The 21,715-nt window shown below is 39.5% G+C and overlaps 1 protein-coding gene across 1 annotated transcript in view; it reads right to left on the bottom strand.

The window, feature by feature from the left end:
* Window positions 1-21,715, bottom strand: part of LOC148500739 (uncharacterized) — a 163,541-nt gene that overhangs the window by 120,495 nt on the left and 21,331 nt on the right. The gene's annotated exons all lie outside the window — the stretch shown is intronic.

Below are 21,715 nucleotides of genomic sequence, written 5' to 3'. Positions count from 1 at the left end.
CACTTTTGAAATAAAGCCTAGCAGCCTTGGTACAAGCCTACATACCAGTGAAGTTGGCAGGATGGTGAGATAATACAGGGAGTCGCAAATCCGTATGGAAGGGCGGAGCTAAAATGTCAGGATTCATATTGTTTTAGCCCGTCCCCTCCCACGGACCCACAAATTGGGGGTGGGGTCTAATGACATTTAGAGCCCTGTCGCACCCCCAGATTGTTTAGCTGCATTAAAAGTAGGCAAATATGCTTTGTACCTTGGCAAAAACATGCTGAGCTGGGGCAGATATAACGTACAGAGACTTAGATGTCAGAAGGGTGAGTCAGACTCAGATATAAACTGCAGTGTAACATTGAAGCTGCCCAGCATGTGTGGGCTATAACTGTATTTGCACCCCTTGTATTGCAGCATGGATTGCTAAGGTGCACAGCTACTTGTGGTTTTAATTACTCCCAACTCAGAATCAGTCCCTAAGTGTGAGATAGCTGAGACGATGGTTATTGCAAATGGAAATTCCCATTAGTTCTGAAGGGACCCCAACCACAAACTCATCTTGTGCATACAAAAGGTGTCCCATCTCTCTTCTATAAATGTATAGTCACCATCATACATAGGTCAGTGATCAAGGTGAGGGGCTTTACCAATAACCCTCCCCCGGGCTCTTATTCTGTAGCCCCCTCTCCTCTCCAACACCTTTTATTTCAGGCCACAGCTGAAGTCTGATTTAGATTGGAAATATATTTGTCTAACAGTGTCCAGAGCATTACGATAAGAGTGGTAGATAGTCAGTGTTACACGTGAGGAAGTCAGTTGGAGTACGAGATTTACACCACTGACGTTCTACTTTATATGAGAGTTTTTGTAGGTGTCTTGTTAATTTGGAATGCCCCGGTTGACGTCTAAGTCTACGTGGATGGTGATGGGTAGCTGGAGCCACTTCATTGAGAGCTATGTCTAGAGCCTGCTTCAGGTGTGATACCGCAGTCTCAGGAGAACTGAATGTTGAAATTAGTGAGAGTAATTGTTACAGAGAAGTGGAAAGTTGTTGAAAATGAATAGCATTAATATTTCTGCGGGTGTGAGGAGGCTTGGTTGATTTCCATACATTGAGGTTGACATATTGGAGGAGAGCGTATAGGTGATAAGGTTGTGATCGGAGAGAGGGAGTGTTAGTGAATTTAGAAACTGAGCATAGTCTGGTGAATACAAGATCAAGGCAGTGACAAAAAGAAGGACAGAACATTAATCCTCTCAAGTCTATAATATAGGTTGAGTCTCCCATAACCAAATATTCCGAATTACGGAATATTTTTAGCATGACTGAGATAGTGAAACCTTTGCTTTCTGATGGTTCAATGTACACAAACTTTGTTTAAAGCACAAAATTATTAAAATACAGTATACAATAATCTTCAGGCTGTGTGTAGAGGGTGTATATGAAACATAAATGAATTTCATGTATGTACAGAAACTTTTTTTGATGCACAAAATTATTAAAAATATTGTATAAAATGACCTGCAGGCTGTCTGTATAAGGTGTATATAGAAAATAAATGCATCCTGTGTTTAGATTTGGGTCCCATTCCCAAGACATTTCATTATGGTATGCAATTATTCCAAAATATGGAATATTCCATTATCCAAAATACCCCTGATCCCAAGCATTTTGGATATGGGAGACTCAACCTGTAGTAATTTGTGAAAATATTTTTAGAAAACCCCTAATAAATTGTTTATCATTATTTACATGTGGATAGTATTTCTGGCTCCATTCAATTATTAATAATTGTATATATATATATATATATATATATATATATAAACATATATATATATGTTCTATCTAAATGAAGGATTAATAAGGGATATAAGATGTACAGTACCATCATGTCATTTTTAACAAACATGTCCCTAACAACACAATAATGGCTATAGGATATGTAGTTCCATCACATTCTTTATAAACACAGCTTAAATAACATTATATTTATACAATAGTAAGTTTGAATTATTAATTATATGAGTTTTAATATAAATACTAAATCAAATTATATACAGCAGTGGCCAAAAGTTTTGAGAATGACACAAGTATTGGTTTAGAAACATAGAATGTGACGTCAGATAAGTACCACTTGGCCCACCTAGTCTGCCCAATTTTTAAACATTGTTACCTCAACCCTTATTGATCCTTCATCTGAAGGATATCCTTATGTCTATCCCATGCATGTTTAAATTGCTCTACTGTCTTAGCCTCTACCACCTCTGATGGGAGGCTATTCCACTTGTCCACTACCCTTTCTGTGAAGTAATTTTTCCTCAAATTTCCCCTGAACCTACCACCCTCCAGTTTCAGAACATGTCCTCTTGTTCTAATACTTCTCTTTCTTTGAAGAATGTCTCCTTCCTTTACCTTGTTAAAACCCTTTATATATTTGAACGTTTCTATCATGTCCCCCCTTTCCCTTCTCTGCTCCAAACTATACATATTAAGATCTTTTAGTCTTTCCTGGTACGTTTTGTGGTGTAGACCTTGCACCATTTTAGTTGCCCTTCTTTGTACAATCTCTAATGTATTAATATCCTTCTGGAGATATGGCCTCCAGAACTGAACACAGTATTCGAAATGAGGATGTACCAATGACCTATACAGTGGTATTATCACTTCTTTGTTTCTGCTACTGATTCCTCTCCCTATGCAAACAAGCATCTGACTTGCGTTCCTCATTGCTTTGTTACAATGTTTGCTTGCCATTAAGCTACCTGAAATAGTGACTCCTAGATCCCTTTCCTCTTCAGTAGTTTCCAGTATAGTGCCATTAATACAATTTTTAGCCTTTGGATTTTTGAGACCCAAGTGCATGATCTTGCATTTTTTGGCATTAAACTGTAGTTGCCACATTCTTGACTGTTCCTCTAGTCTACCTAGATCATCAATCATTTGTTTTACCCCTCCTAGTGTGTCTATCCTGTTGCATACCTTTGTATCATTCACAAAGTTTGCTGCTTCAGTGTTTTTAGACCTTTTTGTCAGATGTTAATATGGTATACTGAAGTAAAATTACAAGCATGTCATAATTGTCAAGACTTTTATTGACAATTACATTAAGTTTATGCAAAGAGTCAATATTTTCAGTGTGGACCCTTCTTTTTCAAGACCTCTGCAATTCGCCTTAGCATGCTGTCAATCAACTTCTGGGCCACATACTGACTGATGGCCGCCCATTCTTGCCTAATCAGTGCTTTGAGTTTGTCAGAATTTGTGGGTTTTTGTTTGACCACCCGCCTCTTGAGGATTGACCACAAGTTCACAATGGGATTAAGGTCTGGGGAATTTCCTGGCCATTGACTCAAAATGTTGATGTTTTGTTCCCTGAGCCACTTAGTTATCACTTTTGCCTTATGGCAAGGTGCTCCATCATGCTGGGAAAGGCATTGTTTGTCACCAAACTGTTCTTGGATGGTTGGGAGAAGTTGCTCTTGGGGGATATTTTGGTATCATTCTTTATTCATGGCTGAGTTCTTAGGTAAAATTGTGAGTGAGCCCACTCCCTTGGCTGAGAAGCAACCCCAAACAATCTGAAAGGGGATTCATCAGAGAAAATAACGTTACCCCAGTCCTCAGCAGTCCAATCCCTGTACCTTGTGCAGAATATCAGTCTGTCCCTGATGTTTTTCCTGGAGAGAAGTGGCTTCTTTGCTTCTCTTCTTGACACCAGGCCATCCTCCAAAAGTCTTCATCCTGTGTCATGCCAACAGTAAAGCATCCATTCTTTATTTGCATAAGTTGATCAACTATAACACTACACCATTTGACATATCAAAATCATTAAACATACATATAAAACAACAATTTAAAATCTGCTTAAACAGTGAATTGCAGCTCATGAATACAAATGAGGAATCTTCACAATTTCCTCTGGGAACAATGTGTATACTGAAAAAATGATCCACAGTGGCGCACACCACCTAACTTAAAGTTCAATTATGTCCATACTAAAAGTTCTTACTCTGTTTCGAAGGAATTAGCACAATTGCTTCTATTTTCTTTTCCTTCGGTTTTCCTTCTTTTTACTCTTTCAAATCTTGTATCCACACTGAAGTCCCCATATAAAGAAACCAAAAACACTCAGGTTTCCTTTTTCAAACATATAAAGAAACCAAGAACACGTGTTACTATATTGTCACGCACAGAAAGCACAAAATGTATATATACATCTCACTCACATGTAAAAAAGAATAACAGGCTTATAACACCACAAGGTGTATCACAGGGTCTCCACACAACACGATTACCCTTCTGTATGGTAGCAGGGAAAAGAGAAGTCCAAAGTTCCAGATCAGAGTCCTTCCACTTCCCTCAGAAGTCCATGTAAGAAATTGTAGTGGTTCCCTTCTGTTTTTGTGTCACCAGCTTAATGCAAACCAATAGGGAAGCAAACCAATGTAGCAAATAAATTGATGGGTAAAAATAAAAATATATATAATCCCAGAATGGGAAAGTGAGAAGAGAGAACTACGTCAACCAGAATGGAGAATAGTAGAGAATAAAAGAAAATTTTCTAACTCTACACCAAATTGGAGATATAACCAAAAACATTATAACCAAAGACATTTCAGATCTGCAGAATATTGGCAAGGAGACTTATATGGAAGTACAAATCAGAGTAGGAAATATGAGATACCAAGAAGTAAAAATAGGTTTCAGATACTTGAAGATAATGAGAGACATTATGTACCATTTTTAGACAGCGATTCCAGATTAAAGAGAAGAACATAATGTCAAAAGGAATAAATGAGAGAAAAAGGGTAAAAAGAGGTGGAAATAAGCCATATAATAAAAATATAATTCATGAAAGGGTAGTAGGTAAGGAGGGTGATTAAACAAAGATATTCAATTTGAGCAGGAGAACATTAACAGAAGATGAACAGAAAGTACTTAAAAAAGGTTTAAAATATGCCCCAACCAGTGGGCTGGATCCTTTTGAATTCTTTAGTGATCTACAAAAATCTGTAAGAAAATTAACAGTCAAAAAGTTTTTTATGAATAAGGATGAAAGTGGGAATGATACAGAAGGAACTGGAGGCCCCTCCAGCTCTGTTTTCAAACCAAAATCAACCTTTTATCCTGCCTACTATATGGGCAGTTTCATCGACTGTTTCTCTAAAATGGTAAATGAAAAGGTGGAACAAGTTATTAAAAATAAATAAGACAAAAATGTAACTTGACTGCAAGAGAATGGTCAGCCTTAATGTCCTAGAAAGAAGATAAGGACTTAATAATAAAACCAGCAGACAAGGGTGGAGGGGTTGTCCTTTTGGATAGAGAAACTTACATGGCAGAAATAAATAGACAGAAGAGGGAAGTACGTATAAGAAATTAAAAAAGGACCCAACAGAGAGAATATCTAAGGAATTATTAGAATTAACAAGGAAAGTTTTAGATAAAGGAATCCTTAAGAAATCTGAATATGATTTTTATTAATATTCAAACCCTGTCAGTCCCCATGATATATGTCTTGCCTAAAATCCATAAGGATCCCCTCCACTCTCCAGACAGACCAATAGTTAGCAGCACAAATAGCATCACTTCAAATTTATCTGCAATTATAGATTTTTATTTACAGTCGTTAGTTGGGAAAACAAAGCCTATTTAATGGATACAGATGATGTTTTAAGAAAATTAGAAAATATGGAATGGAGAGAAGATGTATCCTGATTAGTGCAGTATGTATCAACTCTTTATACAATTAGTTGATATGGATAACGATCTGCAAACAGTATCCTACCTTATAGTAACCTCTGATTACACTTTAGAACTAAAATAATTTATTTAGAAGGGATAAGATTTATTTTAATGAATAATTATTTTTATTATAATGGATATTACTATATGCATGTAGTTGGAACAGCCATGGGGACTAGGTTCGCTCCCAGCTATGCCAATTTATTCATGGATTTCTGGGAAGATCACATGGTTTGGTAAGGTGACCAGCTGGGAGTGAACCTAGTCTCATGGAAACGCTTCATAGATTATATATTTTTTATCTGGAGTGGAACAGAAGAGGAACTACAACTATTCTGCCAGAAATTAAATTGTAATGATTTTAATATTAAATTAGTTTTCACTGTGAGTACTAAAGAAATTGCGTTCTTAGACTTATGTAATTATATAAAAGTGAAAATACACACTAAAGCCCATAGAAAAAATACTGATTCTAATAGTTATATTAAGCATTATAAAAATTGGCTTGATGGAATGCCCTTTAGCCAATTAGTATTAAATTGAACTGCACAAAGGAGGATATCTGTGAAATTCAAACAGAAGAAATAAGAAACCTCTTTAGAGAAAAAGGATATGAGAATACATTAATAGAAAAGGCGCAACAGAGAATCAGGAATATTGAAAGAAAAGAGTTACTTGTTGAAAAAAACTGAAAATAAGGAATCAATGAATAAGAATCTTTAATGGTCATTGATTAGTAAATATAATGTAAAACGTAAAGAAATAGAATCAATTTAAAAAAAAAAATTGGAAAATCTCAAAGAATAATCCAGTAAATACCAGATAAACAAAGCTTTATATATAGAAAGTTTGCTTCCTTAAAAGATAAACTAGTTAGAAGCTTGATTGAACCCATTCAAAGAGACTTAGTAATAGGAGTTTGAACTTACACAGGTGCGGTGTCTAATATGCAGACCAGTAAAGGGTTGCAATAAAATAAAATATTTTGAGGTAGGAGGGGTAAAATACCCTATAAAAACTTTATTACCTGTAACTCAAAAACTGTTGTATATGCATTGGAATGCAATTGCGGTTTATTGTATGAAGAAAAAACTTCCCGGAACATGAAAGTCCAGCTATCGGAACATATATATATATATATATATATATATATATATATATATTATTAAAAAGGGGCTAGATACTCATATTGTTTCATCCCATTTCAAACATAAGCACAACTGCAAACCATGCAATCTGAAATCTATTTGGGGTATTTAGACAGTTACCTTCTCTTGGAGATGTAACAATGTTGATATTAGAGAACCTGCGCTACAGATAACATACATAGACCATAATAAACAAACAATGATGTGAATGTGAATATATCACTAGGCTTAAGTTAATTTAGGAGGTAATTTCACAAATCTCAAGTATATAAGACATAAATATTACCAATAGATAAATGTAAGGCTTGACTGATGGAATAAATATATCATTTAATGTGCATGTTTAATCATGCCAATAAGAACACATTATTGCACAAATAATTCAATAAAACAGTATCATATGATTGAAAAATGAATTAATGCAGAATAAAATCAGATGAATAAAAGTCACAAGGGTAGGAATGGGAAAACTCAGTCCATGGGCCAGTAATAATAAGTCAATGGTATTCCTCAAGGGATGGGATCCGGAATAATGTCCAGCTATATTGAAAATAATTACCAACTTTGAAGGAGGCAAAGGTCCTGATGAGTAGGTGAAGTACCCACAGATGGACATTATTCCGGATCCCATCCCTTGAGGAATACCATTTAAAGGAAAAGAAAATATAAACAATTGTGCTAATTCCTTCAAAATAGAGAGGGTAACCATAGTGTGTGGTGACCCTGTAATAGACCTTCGTGTTATATGCCTGTTATTCTTTCTCTACATGTGAGTGAGATGTATAAATAAATTTTGTGCTCTTTTTTGCGTGACAATATTGCACCACATATTTTTGGTTTCTTTCTATGGGTACTTCAGTGCGGATATAAGATTTGAAAGAGTAAATAGAAGGAAAACTAAAAGAAAAGAAAATAGAAGCAATTGTGCTAATTCCTTCAAAACAGAGTAAGAGCTTTAAGTATGGACATAATTGAACTTTAAGTATATGTGGTGCTCGCCATTGTGGATCATTTTTGCAGTATACATATCAAAATCATGAACAATACATTTTATTCACTAATGTGATTATATATGAACACTACATCACACTGTACACCTACTAGCTTGTATTCACTGTCACGATTGGTGTCTGGGAGCTACCTGATTAAGGTGATGAACTGGATTCAGCGGAGACCGACATGACAGGAACCACAGATGAGGTGAATAGCTGTATTGCAAAGACTTATGTGGCAGTGAGAACTGCCTTTGGTGATAAATGACAGGAACCAGTAGAAAACTTGGAGGAACTGGACTGGTACTGGCAGGAAGATTTGCTGAGTTGAACTGGTAAACTTGTAACTTGACTCCATACTGGAGTAACGTGGATTGAACTGAAGAACTTGGGCTTTGACTCCGGACTGGAGTAATGTGGCAATGACTGAAGGGAAATCAAGTAATGCAGAGACAAGGGCTAAACAGGGTAATCCGTAAATGCTGTGACAATGGATGGAACTCAGGTGCAAACTGGATAAGGTAATAGGAAATAACAGGTTCAGGAAGGAATGGATAGATTGGGGAACTTCAGGTTCAGGTAGGAGTGGGTAGGTTTGGGAACTTCAGGAGTTGATCCACAGCAGGAAGCAAGGCAGGGTACATGGTGCAGGTTTGCAGGGAGCCAGGGACCAACCAGGAGTAGGGCAAGCAGAGAAGCATGACTCAGGTCAGGAGTGCAGGAACTCACTTGTAACAGATGCTGAAACACACGAGTTGCACTGGCCTAGGAACTAGCAGGATTTCTGGATGCTCCAGGTATAGCTGTAAGCAGGACTTCTGGATTTGCCAGGTATTGCTGTGAGCAGGACTTCTGGATTTGCCAGGTATTGCTGTAAGCAGGACTTCTGGATTTGCCAGGTATTGCTGTGAGCAGGACTTCTGGATTTGCCAGGTATTGCTGTGAGCAGGACTTCTGGATTTGCCAGGTATTGCTGTAAGCAGGAATTCTGGATTGAACTGGTCAAGGAACCAGCAGGAGCCTGGGATACACTAGTACACAGAGAGACAGCTAACACAAGCTGTACATCACGGGAAGTAACGAGATGTTCAGGCCGGGTATGCTATCAGAGGTGGATGTACATACCCTGGGTCAGGCAGGAATTGGTGGAAGGCACAACATGCAGAGGGAGTAATCATCTCTGCAGCACTGAGAATCAGAACCACACCTGCGATTTCAATCAAGACTAGCAATGTTCACAGACAGAGGAGAGCCCAGGTGAATATTCACTGTGGAAGGGAATGCATACAGAGAAGTGCTGCAGCCAGCATGATCAGACCAGATCCTCCAGGCAAATTACACATATAGATCCATGGAGACAGTTGGCAGTGGTAAGTCTACAGGCAAAAAGGTGAAAACTAGACAGGGTCGTGACATTCACTAAGGTGATTATATATGATCACTACATTGTACACCTACTAGCTTGTATTCACTATTGGTGGTTATATATGATCACTACATCACAATGTACACCTAATAGCTTTTTTTTTTCAAATACATTTTGTTAGGTTTTTCAGATTATACATTATAATAATATGTATAAAGGTGGGTCACAATACAGAAAATACAAGTAAATCTTGTATTGTGTATGAAGTAAAACTTTGTTATCCATAAAAAAAAATAGCGACAACTGTTAGATAAGAACAAGAATATCTATCAACAGCTTACAAAATATACTAGAAGATAATAATTGTCTTACATCTTAGTAGATAAAAGCTAACATAGTGTAGAGGACAATAATACAAAATATTCTATCATTATAACTTTATCTAACCCACCAAGTTCAAAAAATTCAATAAATGAATGAAAAACACAAATCTGTTTGGATGGAAAACAAAAAAGGAACAAAGAAAGACAAATAAAACATAAACAAGACAAGATAGACCGAGACACAACAAGACAAGGGAAGGTGTAGTATATCGGGAGAACACAAGAGTTAAGCCGAAAGGAATGAAGGAATATATTGGATGTAATGACTAGGACTTATTATACATAAAGGAGAATCAAAGCAAAGAAAAAGCCGGATATCTTGCCTGGAACACTGGAGTATCTCAACAATTTAGACAAATTCGAAACTAAATTAGTGTTGCAATTATCACCTTGAAAAATGAGAACAATAGAAGAGAGAGGATATACATTGGGTAATATGACCATTCAACTCACTGCAAATTTCTCAATAGGTACCAGTTTGTTGATTCATAGAGTTTGTATATTTTGGTCTGAGATGATTCCTCTAAGTTGTCAATATAAATACCCCATTTCCAGTGGAATTGTTTTATTCTGGAATGGATATCATGGATAGTAAATCTTCTATCAAAATATAGCAACTGGAGCATTTTCTGATGAACTTCTGTTAAAGAGGGTGATGAGCTAGATACCCAATAGATTAAAATTATCTTTTTGGCAAGTTACAAAAAGCGTAAGCAAGGAAATTAGCTGCTTCCTCCACCCACCCAGGTCCCAGCTAGAGAAGTTAGCCAAAAGACAAGCCAACTTGTCTGGAAATAGAGAAGGAGAATGTATTGTTTAAATATGATATTAACTTATTCCAAATTTTTTAAATTTTGCCACATTCCCAAAAGCAGTGTAAAAATTTGGCTGTTGAGACACGACATTTGGGACAACAGCCCGATTCTCTGGAAATCATATGCCGACGTTGTGCCGGTGAAATATACATTCGATAAGTAGTGCGTATATGTACCTCTTGTATATAGGAAGATTGTAATATTTTAAGAGTAGAACTATATCGCATGAAAAGTGATTCAGCTGAATCAAGAGTATGTATATCATATTTCCATGAATTAAACAACTGCTGTTTATATGATTCAGAAGGACTGTTGACTAAATCAGAGTATATATGTTAAATGAAATGGATTATGTAAAAGGAAATTAAAAAGAGGGATAAATGGGTCAGATTGGGATGCCAAGGGTAAGGAAGTAATATAGTGATGTAGTTGTAGAAACATATAAAACTGATGGTTAGGCAATTGGTAAGTATGTTGCAAGATCGAGAACTACATAATAGAGTCTCCAGGGTCAAAAACTTTTGCTGTGATCAGTATTCCCTTTTCTCTCCACGATGAAAATTGTATGTTAGATAGGGATGGAGGGAACGCCGGGTTCTCCCAGATAGGGATAAAGGGTGATACACGATGGTTTCGTCCCTTTTTTGTTTATCTTAAGCCAAGAGAAGTAGGTATCTCGGAAACATATATTTGATAATAGATGAAACTAAAAAACAAATATGGTGCGCTTTCTGCTTGATTATCGTCTGATACCGACACCTGCAGCTGACACCAAAGGGATTCCTGCAGAATACCCTCACATGGAAAAACAAAGAACAAATTGAGGTGTCTGCGCTGATGTCAGTATATAAACACAATATTAATTAATAAAATTTATTGCACATATAGAATGAACTGCAGTTCAACAAATTACAAATAAAAGCTAATCACATAATATTATAGGCCTAGGTTGGATAGCTCAATCCTTGAAAAAAATATTTTAAAATTGTGATGTTAAATAAAAACCACAAGTGAGGACACAAGATGTTAATCACCAAAAATATCCGTATGCGACCAAATGGATGATGTTCCAATATGACATAGTCTGTAAATGTCCACCAATGCAGTCATGTAATGAATAATTGTGAATGATGACTCCTGTAGTCGATATCTTCCAGCTAATATAAACTATATGAAATGCGACGTATAAACCAGCTGCTCCTATAAATGTCACAATAAATCCCAAATCGTGATGCTCACATGGGTATCGAAGCTATAACAAGCTTACCGCACTGTGAGTGGTCCGGGCAAGCTGGAAGCTGAAGTAAAGGTGGTCGCGCCGCTCCAGCGGCTTCCGACTGATGACTAGAATGTCAATTGAAAATCCCAATGCCGGTGGGGAAAGGCCATATAGTCACGCTGGTATCTTCTGTTTAAATGCAAACCGCAATGGATACGTAACTGCAGTTCATAAAACCTTGATCCTTATTCCTTTCTCCACCAGTGTATGTGATTGCAGGTCACACACTTACCCTTTATCTCATGTGTGGAGGTACACTATTACTAACAGCTGTTTCCTGGAGCTCACACGCAGTGCTGAGCCACCGGCATTGGGATTTTCAATTGACATTCTAGTCATCAGTCGGAAGCCACTGGAGCGGCGCGACCACCTTTACTTCAGCTTCCAGCTTGCCCGGACCACTCACAGTGCGGTAAGCTTGTTATAGCTTCGATACCCATGTGAGCATCACGATTTGGGATTTATTGTGACATTTATAGGAGCAGCTGGTTTATACATCGCATTTCATATAGTTTATATTAGCTGGAAGATATCGACTACAGGAGTCATCATTCACAATTATTCATTACATGACTGCATTGGTGGACATTTACAGACTATGTCATATTGGAACATCATCCATTTGGTCGCATACGGATATTTTTGGTGATTAACATCTTGTGTCCTCACTTGTGGTTTTTATTTAACATCACAATTTTAAAATATTTTTTTCAAGGATTGAGCTATCCACCTAGGCCTATAATATTATGTGATTAGCTTTTATTTGCAATTTGTTGAACTGCAGTTCATTCTATATGTGCAATAAATTTTATTAATTAATATTGTGTTTATATACTGACATCAGCGCAGACACCTTATTTTGTTCTTTGATAATAGATGAGGCAGAATATCTGATGCTTTAGTGTGTAATAGAGTTCCCGGGGAATAAGGGGCATACAAAGCAGAATCTAACTGAGATTCCGAGTAGTGGGAGGAATCCATTAGCCAATCTAGAATATACCAAAAAAAGATTGCTAAGGAGTAAGAGGTAAGGTCTGGGATACCTATGCCTCCACTATCGCGTTGTGTCATTCATTTTTTGGTGGCTACTCTGGGCCTTTTATTTTGCCACAAAAAGCGAGACATAAGAGAGTGAAGGTGTTTAATATCTGATATAGAGAGTGCAACCAGCACCATTTGCATAATATATAATATTTTTGGAAACACCACACTCTTGAGAGCTGCTACACAACCTTGAAAAGACAGAGGACCTCATTCAGAGTCGGTCGTTGCGGCCGCACGGTCCTACGCCACCGATGTTCGCTAAATTGCACATGTGTAAGATTCGCAATGCGCATGCGCAAACTAGCTGTTACGATCGGAAATATCTCTCTCCTTGAACTTGGCCAGGTCGTTAGTTTGAGTGACAGGATGAGGCGTTTGTGGGTGGTAACAGGGGAAGGTGCTTATGAACGGGGGAGTGGAGATCCGAACGCAGCCTGACTATGCAAACGGCGTTTTATGGGAGTGCATAATTAACTAAGTAGTGTCATAGCACACGTGACATGGGAGGTTTTTACACTGACTTGATCGTAGTGCTTAAGAGAGGGTATGGTCAACCTTAAGCTCTACGACCAGCTCCGATGGTTTCCGATGGTCTCGATTAATCCTTACATGCCTGGAGATGATGTGTAATGCGAACAAGAAGGGGGTGTTTTTTTAGTCTTACCGCCGATTCCTCCCCTTGCTCGTCCAGCTAACGATCCCATCTTAACGACGCAACTTGCGAGTGCATCATTTGCACATCCGGCCCCTTTTACCTTACGACCGTGCGGCTGCAACGACCGACTCTGAATGAGGTCCAGAGGCAGGAGTCTCCAGGAGACTAATAATGTGTTTATCTTATTTAGTGGCTGGAAATTAACTTTAGAGAGTTGTGAAATGTCAGACGGGATATGAATTCTCAGATATTTTATTCATTAGTGGGGGGTTTAAATGTAGACAAAACAGAATCTCCTATATTAAGGGAAGAAGAATTTGGTAGATACATGACTTCTGATTTATCTAGATTGATTCTGTATCCCAAAAAAGAGCCAAAAGATGACATGATATTTAAAACAACCGGGATTGATATATCTATTTTTGACATGAAAAGGATCATGTCGTCTGCAAAAAGGGACAGCTTTAAGGTCACAGAACCAACCTCTATGCCATGAAACAAGGGTGATAGTCGTAGGGCAATTGCTAGGGGTTCAATGGCAATAGTAAATAACAAGGATGATAGGGGGCACCCCTGTCTAGTTCCTCTATGTATGTCAAAAGGGGGAGATAAAAATCCATTGCATGAGATTTGAGACTGTGAATTTGCATATAAAAGATTAAGACAGCGGATAAAGCAATCAGGGAAACCGAATTTAGCAAGGGAGTGAAACAAATGAGGCCATGAGATAAGGTCGAGAGCCTTTTCAGTGTCTAAAGAAATAATAGCACCTGGAGTTCGCTATTCAGATTGAGATAATGTGTGAAGGGCTGAGATCACTCATCTAACATTAACAACCGCATGACGACCTTGGATGAATCCAGTCTGGTCCGGGTGTATTATATGTGGAAGAATTAATTTGACACGATCAGCTAAAATTTTTGTTAGGATATTATAAACTTGATTCAGCAAAGATATTGGTCTGTAAGGGTCTGGTAAAGCTAAATCGCATCCTGATTTCGGTAAGACCTTAATTGTAGCTGAATTATATTGAACGGGTATAGAGTTTTGTGATAATATATGGTTAAAGAAGGAACTCAAGATGTCAGATATTTTTGGGACCTAATATTTTATAAAATTCCCCACTAAGTCCATCTTGCCCCGGTGCCTTTGCCAGTTTAAGATGTTTAATCGCATCAGTAACCTCTGCTATATAAATAGGGTTTGTTAATGAGGAGATTAAGTCAGAAGGGATTTGCGGGTAGCGGAGTGAACTCCAGTCAACCATATCTGAGGGAGAAGTTAAGTCTAACAGGGGTATTCAATATGGGAGCGAATAGTCCATGCTGGACTTTTCGCTCCACATTGGAGCTTTTCCTGGGATAAAGTATCGGGCGCGCACCCGCTTTATCCCAGTATTCAATTAAAAATCAGCGAAAATGGGACCCGGCGAATTTGGAGGAATGAAAAAAAAAACGGGATTTTACTGGAATTGTAGGACCCCCCCTAAAGCTGTCCAGACATGGGGGATCACTATGGGTACCCCCGTTTTTGCAAAAGTAAGTCTGGGTTTTAAATAGGTGTTTTTTCCCGACAGTGAAGAAGTGATGCAGAAGAGCACTTAGGTTATTTTTTTCGTTTTTTTAAGTGGTCCCATCAAATTTGGGGTGCATGAAAATGGCTACTAGCATATTTTTAAGTCCCTAAAGTCTTTTTTTAAAAGTTCAGCAAAAATGCACCTGCCGCTAATAGCCTATTCCAGAAAACACCTGCAACATATTTGCAGAATAGCCCTGAACCTATTTCCCTATTTTTAAACACTTTTTTCCCTTTTTGTTTCACCCCAAATTTTTTATTTATTTTTTTGTGGTGTCCCTATTTTTTTTTAAACTTTTTTTGACACAGTTTATTTTTAAATGTCATTCCCAGGGGTGCAGGCTATTTCTTTTAAGCCTGCAACCATAAACCCCAATTCTGCACTTTTTTTTCGCCATGTAAAACATGGTGAAAAGTTATCCCCATTTTTTTTCAAAGACTTTTCGAACCTGCGAATGTCTTTGAAATTGAATATGGGGAATTGAATACCCATGTAAGGGGGCCTGTTCAGGTATTGGGGAGGAGTATAAAGATTCATAGAAAGAGTGCATTATATCCGCTATCTGAGAATTAGACGTCGTTAGTATACCATTCAATGTTCTAAGGGGATGTACTACCATAGGGGATCTATTACAGTTTAAAATATTGGTTACAAGACGACCTGTTTTGTTACCAAATTTATGGAAATGGTAGTTTACCGAAAATAACTTCCTATCACCCATAACACATAGGTGTTCTTCAAAATGAGTCTTTGCAGTAAAGTACTCCTGCTTATTAAAAAGAGAAGGGGATTGTTTATACTTTTGGAAAAAGTCCGAAAGTTCTTTGTAATTTTATATAATCTGCTTGTTGTTTACGATGGGAGGAAACATGAGATAATAAATCCTCTCAATACCGCTTTTGCAGCTTGCCAAAAAAGGGAAGGATCGGATATAGCGTGCGAGGCATTGTTAATTTTGTAATCCTCCCATGCTGCTTCTAATTGGTTACAAAATGTGAGAGAATTGGTTAGGTGGGTAGGGAATCTCCATTGGCGAGTCGAGCTACTGTCAGTAGATATATGCAGAACAATCCATACCAGAGCATGATCTGACAGGGCTATAGGTTCCATATCGGATACACTAACCTTAGGGAGTAAAGGGGAAGAGAACAATATCTCTAATAGAGGTGCATTAGCAGCTGGGCAATGCAGCCAGCTAATTATTTTCAAGGAGTTCCAAAGAGCTTCCCCTCAGTGGCCAGGAGACTGCTGGCTAGGTGTCTTCAGGTAGAAGAGTTATCTGAATCCCCCTAGCAGAATCCTGGAAGTACATTTTGGAGGAAACTTTTTCCCCATTCCAGACATGCCAGCACCTGGGCATCGACTATCATGGCAGGTGGGCTCAGGTACAGAGGAGTGACCACTCACCAATGTCCATTAGGATCAATGTTAAAAGTGAGCATGCCCTGTGCATGCCAGGCATGTGCACTTAACTTGATTGGGTAAAAAACACAGGTCAGACATACCCCCTGTGGTATTGTGTTAGATTAAGAAAAAGACAAGCGTGAAATGTTTTCCTTCCATGACCTCAAGAAGAGTTGTACTACTGTGAACATCTGTATGCTGTACCCCCAACCAATACTTGAATACTTGCAAAGGGGAAGAGTATTTTGAAGACTTTTTGAGCAATATAAATATACATCTTGCCTCTAAGATGACTGTGACTGTGTCCTGTGACAACAGAGTTGTGCCAATCACTATTCTGTTCTCCAGTTGTTCTGGAATTGAGCCCAGTATCTAAAAGCTAAAGCCTTCTGCCAGCTACCGTGCAGGGCCTGGTCCATGGTGAGGGAAAAGTGGGAATCAGCTGACACCCATTAAGAGGTGTGGCAGAAGTGTTTACATGCATACCCAGCTTCAGGTGCTGATGTAGGAGCCTAAGAGAAGCAGTACATAGCACCAGTGTAGGAGTCTGGTGGTGGCAGCATGTTACCTTTCCATGCTGCAGTAGACGGAGTCAGTAATAGGCGGTTAATGATGGTAAGAGGAAATCCCTAATACCCCAAGATCTTGTCGGATCAAAGTAATCTGTGATTGCTTGGCAAGGTGAGGTTATCTGGTCACAGATATTGATGGCATAGTTTTGGGATAATCCCAGGTGGCTTTCTGGTCACTAGATTGAAAAAGCTGAGTTATTCAGGAGAGAAGTAACTGCAATGCAGGAGAACACACAGGATGGATGAGAACAGCAGAATGTTCCAAGGCACACAAGTTGAATGACTACCAGAATTGGGAGACCAAGCAATTTAGAATAAGCAGATGCTCATCCAGAGGTGGCTTGACGTGTATGCACCACCGGCTGTGGAACAGTCGCCAGCTGCTGGACCCATAAAGTTTGCCATATTTGTATACAGTGATGGAGACATCCATGAGCAGTTCACCACCTAGGTTAGGCAGTACATGGTGAAGTGGGTGAAGGGATCTGGTGCCACCACATGGGACACCCTGGTTGACCTGATGTGCCAAGAACAGTTTTATTTGGTGTGTGCCAGAGGTGAAGGAGTGGGTGCTAGACCGGGAGCCACCCAACATGAATATAGTGGCCCAGGTAGCTAACAAATGTGTCAATAAAAGTGCTTGACCAGAAGACTGTACAACCAGGGGGATACCCCTCTTCTGCTCATTGACCCCAAAGCAAGTATCTTTCAACCTGGGTGCTATTGGCCAGCAACCACTCTGTCCTTTCCCTTCCAGCAATGAGAGATCACCAAACCCCAACTGGACAATAATTGCTATGGCTGTGGGAAAATCGTCCATCTGACAATGAACTGTCCCACACATCAAGCACCCCAAACTCATTCCCCAAATACAAGTACTGGAACCCAGTTTGCTTGTAACCCGTGGAGGTGAGCCCAAAGATACTGAATCCCCTCCAGTCAGCATAATTGAGTGTGGCAAGGAGCAGGCAGACTTTGTGGAGTCACCTGTATCGACAAGAGACCTCCAAAAAAAGTGGCACCTGCAGCCGGTCCAAGTGGGGCTCCTGCAAAGAGAAGGCTTCAGGGACTCTGGGGCCTTAATCACTGTAGTGAGCCCCCACCTTGATCCTGCTGCAGTACTGCAGGATCGCACTGCCAAGGTGACCGTGGAAGTTGGAATGGAGAGATAGGTACCTATAGCAAAAGTCTACCTGGACTGGGGAGCTGGCCAAGAGTTGCAAGATGTTACCATCATGGATGACCTTCCAAGTGATGTAGTCCTGGGGAATGATCTTGGTGGTGGAATTGTTACTGCCTCTGATAACACCATCACCCGGAATCAAGTGGCCTGACTGAAGTTGTCATTCCCAACACAGCCTAACCCAGAGAAAAAGACAATCAACAAGCCCAGAGAAACAGATTAAATCAGCACATCTATACGCAGCATGCCTTTGCCTCTGGTATGCCCATGTCTCCTAGTAATGCAGAGGATGTTGGTTCCAGCTTTTTGGATTCTGTGGGGGTGCCTAATGATACTCCTGTCCCCAGTGGTTTTTCAATTGCCCTTTAAATGACCCTAACCAGACTGACCCTAGTAATCCAAAGAAGACCCCCTGTAGTGTCCCAATTTATAGGAAGGTGAGGGCCACAGAAAGGAGTTTAGGGAGACTCAGCTCTCTGACCTATCACTGAAAGGCATGAGGCACTAAGGTGGTAGTGACCTTATTGAGATGGGGATAGGGAGTGTGACCTGGTGGTAATGGTTACTGTACTGGGTAGCCAAAGTAGAAAGGGACAGGCCAGTTAGGGAGCAAACAATTTAAGGAGATGTGAAGGAGCGCTCCCAAATTTAGAAAAAAGTCTGTACCAGTCCAGCAAGTCTCTGATATAATATGTCCCGTATACTAGTTCAGCAAATCTTTGATGAAAAACAATTCCGGATCCAAATATGCCTTAGGACCCAACAATATTCCACAGAAATACTTTAATATATTCCTGTCGATGGACCTCAAAGAAATCATAAATATATACTTCATAGTGTGACACTACAATTTATTCCATGTTACAAATAATGGTAAAATATTCAATATTATATAGTGATAATCAGAAATAATGATACCAACTTAACCAAGGCACTAAGGGCCTTATTCAGCAAGGATCACAACTGGGATTGCGCACGCAATCGGACGATTATTGTGTTCTGTGCATGCATAGTAGTGCAAGTGAGCGAATTGGCCAATGAGTTTGGGACTGTTATCACAGTCACTATGCAGGCCCATCGCAGAGTGATTGACAGGAAGTACCATTTGGCGGTGGTGACAGGGGCGTGGTCGGTGAAACGCAGGTGTGTCAGTGCATTTGAATGCCATTGCAAGGGGCATGCATAAATTAGCCATTGTGAAAATGTATACGCAGCGTGTGGTCTGATAGCGTGCAATGGGTTTAGCAATTTTTGAGTAAGTCTGATCTTGTGCAACTGTGCGTGAGGATCAGATGTTACTGATGCTTTCGCAGTCTTGCTAAGGATTAAAGATTTGAGTAAGGGGAAGTGGGCATCCTTATGTTTTGTAAGATTGCTCATTAGGGATGCTAATTACTGCAATCGCAATGCAAAGTGTTGCAGATCTCTCTAATCGGGAAAAAGTACCGGAGTAAAAGTATTCTCCTCTGACATGAGTTGTCCTGAGGTTCACACTTTACACTTGCTTTGTCTCTGAGGTTCCTTGAAAAGCTCAACAAATCCTTGGAAATTGCGTGCCAATATGAGTGGTTAAGGGAGCTTGGGTCCAACCGTGGCTACCACCTCATATGTGTGCCCCTTTATGAGGCTCACTCACACACGGGAGTTTTACATGGAACCATGTACACAGAGTACCTCAACTAACCCTGGCACTTTTTCTACTGGCCTGGGTAGGACAGCCCTGGAGATCAGGATTAGCTCACTCCCTTAGTCTATAATACCTAGTAGTTCTCAGCCAATCAGCAAAACAGACTCCCACATTAATGGGGGTCTGGAATCCAGGGGTACCATGGTGTAGAAAGCTGGATATAAAGAGCCCATGCTGGCGAAACCACACTCCATAGGCTCTGTTTTCTTTGGACAGTCCCATCTTACCTGACCTGGCTCTCCGCATTCATAACAGATGACCATGGAGTCTCCAGTGGTGTTTCCCTGAACAGGGGTGGCAGATGGGATCCCTGGCCAGTGGAGTGCCATCTTAAATGGGACACCAATTCCCTGGTTTCATTTCTGGCATCTTTGCCATACCGCTCCAACACCATAACTAATCCCTTTAAATTATGAGGATCGGTGTGTATGACCCAGCACTGCAAATTCCGACCTAGGGTCCTTATGCACTGGTCGATAACTATCATCTCTACAATCTGAGCAGAAGTGCGGTCCTCCAGCTGGAGCCAACTCCGCCCATTTGGCGAGTTCTGCAATCTGCTCCCAAATTGGGACCCCTAGTATTAGGGCCAATTCGTGGAAGCACTGCGCTTTCCCAGCATGAGTGAATGCTGACTGGGCCAGTATGGCACTTTTGACTAGGTCATATTTTTCCACATCAGCAGAGGACAAATCAGCATAGGCTTTATGAGCCGCACCAGTGAGATAGACCTGCCCTCTATCAGCCCAAGTATCCACTGGCCACTTTAAGCGCTGTGCAACCCTTTCAAATATCAGTAAATACACCTCTGGGTCATCTGAGGTAGACATTTTCTTTAGATACACAGCAGCTGTCGTGCCCATTGATTGGGTCACCAGCTGTAACATTGTTTTTTGATGAGAGGCTAACAAATTTACCACCTCCTAGAGGTTTATACACAAGTTTAGGTGCTTTTAAATGAGAAGCCAGTATTTTCCAAAAAATAAATCTCTTCCTTTTAGCAGTGCAACAATTATCCAAGTTTAACACAGAAATATAAAATACTGCTTTTTGTCCCCCAGCAACGCAGTGGATAATTGAAACTCAGTATGTGAGCCTTGCTCTGCTCAGACAGCAGGTGAATTTAATTACACAAACACTAGCTGGAGAACATACTAACAGCATTTGACATTTCTTTAAGCAATTTAGTAAAAAAATAAAAAAGGAAAGGATTTTTTTTTTTTTTTAGTACACACACAAGTTTTTTCTTACACTGCATAGCAAGTGTCCCTAATATAACTGCAGTTTTTCGGGTTCGCCAACCATACCCACATATACTGAACGTTCTGCCTTGTAAGATGTAAGCAGTGCATGTTTTCTTGTACGGCCACCAAATGTAACACAGGATGTTGAAATAAGGACTCACGACAGGCAGGTATTCAGTAAAGCAGTGCCTTAATGGCAGCAGACACTGCACTTTAGCATACATAGGCTTAGGCCTGGACCCTCAGGCACATAACATAAATAAATGAAAGTAAACGTCAGCACTCCCAGTGCTTAATGTAGTCCCTGGCACTACAGAACTTTGGCACAGGCTTCACTCTAGCCTCCCTTGGAGGGAGCTGATCCCACAGGAATGTTGGCAATCCAGGTGAAAGATAACCCCTCACCACAATATATACACACATATATATTTCATTATTTTAATTTCCAGAAATATGAACATTGAATTTGATGTGTTAAATCTTTATATTACACTATAACATTATTTTATACTGAACTATCTCTATAAATGTTAATGGAGTCAGCTTTAAGGTGACTAATCCTAAAACTTTTATAATAGGACCCATTTGTTCTCTTTATTATGAGTTTGCTGCCTCTGAACTTTTTCCACA

Source organism: Taudactylus pleione, unplaced genomic scaffold (genome assembly GCF_031769625.1).
Source record: "Taudactylus pleione unplaced genomic scaffold, aTauple2 ptg000547l, whole genome shotgun sequence".
Taxonomy (NCBI): domain Eukaryota; kingdom Metazoa; phylum Chordata; class Amphibia; order Anura; family Myobatrachidae; genus Taudactylus; species Taudactylus pleione.
Note: the sequence above shows the minus strand (reverse complement) of the source record. Positions and strands in the feature narration are given on the sequence as shown.